Source organism: Peromyscus eremicus, chromosome 4 (genome assembly GCF_949786415.1).
Source record: "Peromyscus eremicus chromosome 4, PerEre_H2_v1, whole genome shotgun sequence".
Lineage (NCBI taxonomy): Eukaryota > Metazoa > Chordata > Mammalia > Rodentia > Cricetidae > Peromyscus > Peromyscus eremicus.
In genome coordinates, this window is record NC_081419.1 from 61,923,902 (window position 1) to 61,930,897 (window position 6,996).

A 6,996-nucleotide genomic window follows, 5' to 3' on the forward strand; every position below is an offset into this window, starting at 1 on the left:
TGGCCCCCGGACACCTGGTGTCCGCGCCCCCTAGGCAGTGCGGCCCCGCAGGGAGTCAGTTAGTCGGTCGGTCCTTGCACCCCGGCTGCTCTCGGAGGAAGAGTGGGGACAGCGAAGAAGCGCTTCCCCCCCCCCCCCATTCCCGCACTCGCTGGCTCCTCCCTCGCTTCCCGGCTTGCCGGTTTAACCCTTTGCTGGCTACTAGGAGGCGGGAGTGGTTCTCCGTCTAGCCCACTCCTCCCTCCCCCTCCCAACCTTGGGAGACCCGGAAGGCCGAGTTTCCAGAGCCTCCGCCGCGCCATGCCTTTAGAGAAATCCCTTCTTGGGGTGTGTGTGTGTGTGTGTGTGCGCGCGCAGTAGTGTTAAGGAACGCCCCCCTCCCCCCATGGACTTGTCCGGAATGGGGGTTTCCTCTCCCAACTTTGCCAGAAAATACGCAGTTTCTTGAGTAGTTTCCCGCTCAGCGCCACCCCCTCCTGCCCTGTCCCCTGCCATCGTTTGTGTCCCTTAGGAAAACTTCAAGATTTCACTTTCTCCTTGGTTCTCAGACTCCGAGCCCTGCTTTTACAGCTATAGGAACAGTGTGTATAGGAGTTGGTGTGAGCAAGTCAATAGGCGCGTGCCCCCGCGCGCAGACACTTGGGCAGGTGTCGCTGAGTGCTGACCTTTTATCCCCGTCGGTGAACAGGGCAGGAGTACGTGAATGTGAGCGCTGGTTTCGGCTCTGGTGGGTCACACGAGGGCTGTGTGAAATTTTGCGCGCGCGAGTTTGGGACAGGAGGCAAAGGGTTTACGTACTCGGGATTGTTGTATGCACCTTAAAGCTTTTACAAATGGGTGTAAGTTTGGGCGCGCGTGCGGGGGTGTGTGTGTGTGTGTGTGTGTGTGTGTGTGTGTGTGTGTGTGTACACGCGCGCACGCGCGCGCGCGCGTATTTACGTGATATGCCCCAAAGGGGATATCTCATCCCTCGCCAGAGGGCAGAAGAGGACCCAAAAGTGGGAGCCGATTGTTAGTTTCACAGAAACGTCTTTCTTTTTTACAGAGGGGTGGAAAGGGGCCTCACAGGTGCCCTAGACACCTCTAGCGACCTCTTTCCTGGCACTATCAGCCAATCTCTGATTTAAGCGCCTTCTTTTAAAGGCCTCTGTGCCTTTTGCCCTAATCCTGGCTAGCTCAAGGTGCCTAGCAGAGCCACTAGGTGAAGGATAGTTGGGGGAGCCGCTTTGGGACCGTCGCCAAGCGGCGCGGGCGGGGTTGGGATTGTTGCAGTGGTGCATACTGCGGGTGCCTGGGTCATCTGGACGCAGTCGGACCCTGCCGGTGACAGCGTGGAAGCACTGGGTGGCCACTCCCGTGAGTGGAGCCGAGGAACTCTCTGTGCGGGCACCTGGCTCCTCCTTTCCTGTCTGTGCCAGGGTCCAACGCTGTGTACGGACGGCATACAGTCGGCGCTTTATAAATGCTAGGCTCACTCTTCTCATTCATTCCATGCTCCTTTTATAATCTGTCATTCTTCTCTCGTACTCCTTCGATTTCTCTCATTTTCTTCCCAACTCTTATTCATATTTTATGATCCCATCTCTGTTCTCTCCCTCGCTTCCCTCCCTTATTTTCTCTGTCCTTCCCTCCCCAAATATGCGTACGCCTTCTTCTTCTGTCTTCTTTGACTGCATCTTTTTTTTCTTTTTTTTTTTTTGAATCCCAGCCTTTTGGCCTCTCCACGTCTGCATGCATTTCCTCGCCTCTCCTTTGTCTCTCCCCCACTTCCCCCTTTTCATCTTGTTCCTTGGCGGGGTGGTGGTGGTGGTGGTGGTGGTAGTGGCCCTCCGTCTTCTTGCTCCTCACGCTGAAGTGCCCCCTGCCGGTTCTATCTTTTGTTACTTCCAGGGCTCCCAGCCTAGCAGCCCCTGAATTTTCTCTCCCGCTTTTCCAGGTCAGGTAGAAACAAAAAAGGGCATATCTGGGCCTCCTGTCCCTCTGTTATAAGGCAGAAATAGGGCCCTGCGTTTCCCTGGTCCCATTCTGCGCAGGGCCCGCGCCTGAGGTGGGGGTAGTGCTGGAGGGGGCGGCGGGGAGGGAGTGTTGGGGGTAGCAGGGTGGGATTTGGCGTCCTTCCCCGGAATGAGCCGCGGCACAATCTGTCGCTGGGTTTGTTTGCCGAGCCTGCCTCCGGAGCGCAATGGGGCTGGCTCCCGGGGAGCGAAATATCACAAGATGCGGAGACAGACGCTGAGGGGCGGGTGGGCGGCGGGCTGACTCAGGTGTGCTTCATCGGCTCCCTGGGCTGCAGCTCTTCTGAGAGGGGTGGGAGGGGACACTGGCCCCCCCAACACAGGCCGGCAACCAAAGCTGGGAGGGGAGCCCCATCCTGCGACGAGCGGCGGGGAAGAGGGTCCTTAGCTCGAGGCCTCTCCTTCAGCCCAAGTTGGGATTCCCTAGACGGTCACACGCTCTCTAAGCCACCGTCTTGTACAGGTGTCCGGGTTTCCCCTAGCTATCTGCTGACTCACCGCTTCCCACTCTCGACTGCCGGCGTGTTGAGGGCAGGAAATGCTTCTCACACAGTGTGTCCAACAGGTGCTGAGCAAGGCTGTTGGACCACTGGCTGGTGGGCGGAAGGGTGGCTAGTATTGGTTTCCCAGAATCTCGCTGTGCGTTTGGTCTTCCTTGTGGGCTATTCCCACCTCTTGTTTCTCCTGATATTTACATTTGGGGTCCCCTCTCTTTACACCTCTTGACAGCTCTCTCTGGATCGGAACACCCGCTTTCTCTAACTACCCCGGACCATTCACTCTCTTCCTCATGCCTCCATCTCCTCATTTGTACATAGAGACTGTACTGCTCACCAGGCTACATAAAATCTCCATCTCTCCAGGAGAGCTGGCTTATTACTGTTTCGAAGTCATCGGTTTTTTTTTTGGTATGGGCTGTCTCGCTAGAAGTAGATCCCCGTGATAGACTTTTGCAGTTAAATGGTTGGAGATCCCAAGGAGTAGGCTGGTGGCACAGTGTAATCGAGGACTGTGGTTTGGTTATGTAGGCCCATCTCTGCCTGGACAGTTGGCCAGGCGCTGGGTACTTCTTGGCCACAGAGCTGGCCCGCCCTCTGGTGGCTGTAGGTGGAGCTGCAGTCCCCCGGAAGCCAAAGAGCTCTAGAAAGGGGTTGATGAATATAGACTACTTCCCGAGCAAAACAGTGTCTGCAGAAAAGCGGGCTTCTAGAAGGACTCGCAGAAGAGGTGGGATATTGGCACAAATGGGTTTTATGTCCTTCATGATCACGACTATTCTCATTGTGTCACTGGGGCTCCTTAGTGAGTTGGCAGAGCCCCCCTCCCAAAACTTGGCCTGTTTGGCACCTGCAATGTTAGAACCCCAGTCAGTAAATGCACACTGTGGGATTACTCAGTGATCCTTAACACAGAGGCTCTGCAGAGTTCCCTCTTGCAACTCACGAGTTAAACAGGTGACCATCACCAAATGGCTTAATTTTCCTGTCTCCAAGTTTCTCATGTAGAAAATGGAAGAGAAATAGCCTTTCCAGATCACAGAGTTGATTGAAGATTAAATGAGATAAAGCATAAAAGGATCTAAGAGTCTCTGACCCCATGCTCAATAATGCTAAATAATGTCATTATTTGTGCTGTTAGCCTAAAATGACCTGGAGCCTAGATTCTGCGGTCTAAGAGTAAAAGGCAGAATTAGGACTTAAGTTCATCAGGAGCAATGGGTAGTGCTAGGCGTGGGAGTCCTTAGTCATAATGGCCTCCCATGGAGCCGAACTTGACCTTGGCACCCTCTTCCAGCACATGCCAAGGTTGTCCGGTGTGATGGCAGGATTCCCAACCTGAACCAGAAGTTCCAGACTGAATTCTGCCTCTGAGTGTAACCTACTATGGCCTCTCAGGTCTTCAGTTTCCCCGTTGTTGAAATGGACATCATGGAGTTGGTGTTCCTGAGAGTCTGGCTTTCTGGCATTCCTGGTTCTCTGGGGCTTCTGAGATGGAAGTCACTGAGAGTGGAGTCTGTCAGCCAGATTCCACACTGCTCTCACCTTCCCAGCTCTGGTGGTGGAGTATGGGCTCCAGTAGATGGTCAGGACTGGTAGAGGTTCCACCGAACCTCATTTGGGGCTCCTCAGCTCTCTCTCTCACTGTCCACCACGCAGGGCTAGTGAGTGTTCCCCTGAATTACTCTCATCTGGCCAGTGACCACACACACTGCACACTTGTGCACATGCACCTTGCAGCCCAGTTTCTCCTTGAGCACTGTGCCTTGCTCTGCCAGCCCGATGGGGACAGGATACCTCATCAGATCCTTTCTTTTTTTTTCTTTTTTTTTCTTTTTACGGTTTTTTGAGACAGGGTTTCTCTGTGTAGCTTTGTGCCTTTCCTGGAACTCACTTGGTAATCCAGGCTGGCCTCGAACTCACAGAGATCCGCCTGGCTCTGCCTCCCGAGTGCTGGGATTAAAGGCGTGCGCCACCACCACCCGGTTCAGAACCTTTCTAAATCGAGGTGGAGGGGGAAGTCTCGAACCATATTAGTTTAAAGGTCAAGCTTGGGACCTGGAGAGGTGGCTCGGTGATTAAGAGCACTTGTTGCTCTTGCAGAGGACCAGGGTTCTGTTCCCAGCATCCACATGGCAACTAACAACCATCTGTAACTCCAGTTCCAGAGGATCCGACTCGTGTTACTTATGGTACTGTGTTTAAGTACTTACTCCAGGCCACCAACTTCTGTGCACTGGATGATTTAGAGTAAGTCTGTGAGGGAGGGTTTGTTTATAGATCTTTTAACAGGTGGGACACAAGCTTGAAGAAACTGGAGCCATCTTGCACTTGTGCAAGAGGAGTTTTGCCTCAAGCCCTATGCTCTTGGGACTCTTTTCTGGCCTTTCTCCAGCCAGTATCCCTTCATGGGATAAGAACTACTTAAGGCCAGGGAAGTGTGCCCTCCTAGAGCCCATATGCCCCTGGTGGTGACTGCAGAGTCCTTTTCTCAAATGGCCCAACTCTTGAGGACACCCATGAGCGTTTTCTCCAACCCACCTGTTATGGGTCCCCATAGCAGAAGCTGGGCTTCAGGGAGGTGCTTTAGAGAGAATGTTCATGGACCTTAGCTCTGCAGTAAGGGGTGTTTATGTGCATGTCCCGAGGATTCTTGTTTAGGTCAAACTGTAGTTGCAAGAGACGAGGACATAGTATATTTCTGTATAGAACCACACGGAATCCAATCATTCTAAATTTGAATCTAGATTTCTAATGTCAGGTTTCTTTGAAGAATGCAGGAATGGTGCCTGTGACTTGGAAAGCAAGGGTTACGTTGGTGGAGAAGTCTTGTTTGCTTTGACTGCTGTTGGAGGAGAGAACTCTGTAGATGTAACCAACCATCTTATTAAACAAGAAACACAGAACCAATGCAAAGAGGAAAGCCAAGAGATCAGAGCTAAGAGCCTTACCCATCTGCTGCAGCTAGCCTCTTCAGCCAAGAGACCTCTCCAAAAGAGACCTACTTCCTGTCTGTTTGTCTTTATATAGACTTCCTGTTCTGCCTTCTCATTGGTTGTAAACCCAACCACATGACTGCCTCGTCACTGCCTGTCTGTAGGGACCTCCAGGTCTTCTATGGTTGGTATTGATATTAAAGGCGTGTGTCTCCAATGCTGGCTGTATCCTTGAACACACAGAGATCTACCTAGCTCTGCCTACCAAGTGCTGGGATTAAAGGTGTGCGCCACGACCACCCAGCTCTGCTATGGCTTGCTATTAGCTCTGACCCCCAGGCAACTTTATTTATTAACATACAAATAAAATCACATTTCAGTACAAATAAAATATCACCATAGAACTCCCGACCTGTTACATAGTATTTCTATTTGCCCATGTGCCCCATTCACGTACATGTTGAGGCCAGCACTGCCAAGAAGTCAAATGACTTCATCGGAAGGATACAAGGCTGAGCAGCCACGGAGCCAGCCTCTGCATCCAGGTACATACTAACCTTTTCATCTTTCTCCAAGCCCCACGCAGTGCTGAGCCTCACTCAGGATTTGGCTCCCTGGAGGCTCATTAATTCAAAAGTCAGGTCCCACTGTGTTGACAGAGTTCCCACTCAGATGGAAGAAGGCCCCTTGTCTCCTTAGACCATAGACTTGTTAACCTGCCTAGTGCAGAGTCCACATTTTCTCCGATTCTATTTATTTCGTGCACGTGGAAGTAAGCCCTGTAAATGTCCCTGACATATCACATGTGCATTCTGCTGGGGGCAGCTCTAACCCTAATAATGGTGGTACAAGGGTCATGTTGGTATTTGTCAGAGGGTGAAAAAAGTGGAGGTGGGGGTGGGGCAGCGCTTAGAAGTCCTGCCTGTGGTATTTGTTAGATGGGTTGCCTTGGACTCTTTTAGTCTGGGAACCATATTAGAGAGCAAAAAGCCGCGGAGTCCAACCTCCCTGCTGCTGTAAGCTGTCTTTCCATTACCTCTTTGAAGATGTCACATGTGGCTGGGAGTTTTGTCTTCTCTTCACTGTGGGATCCTCCTCAGGAAAGACTTTCTTTAGCTTATATAGTGAGTGGATAGGGAAGAATGATTCCTTCCCCCTCGGTTCCTCTAGGTTTTCAAGGGAGGGCAAGTTGATGAGAGGGGGAATTGTAGGGTGGGGGTGAAGACAAGAGCCACAAGCCTTAGAAAGAGGGACATAAGACCCCTACAGCCTAGGGGCCTGGGATCACTTCCCAGTGCAAGCCCCCATTAAGTTCCTGCTGACAGATGTCTCTGCCTGCCTCATAGTCCATTTTTCTCAATTAATCTGAGAATTCATCTTCCTAGGGTGTAGTCTTGGTCATGCATCTCCCTGCTCAGACGCCCCAGTGGCCAAATCTGGCTGGCAAATGATTCGTATCTGTCGAGGTGCTCACTCAAATCCATCACACGCATCGAAAGACTTTAACAGACAAAGAGGTGAGGGATGCGGCTGGCTGCCTCATCCAGT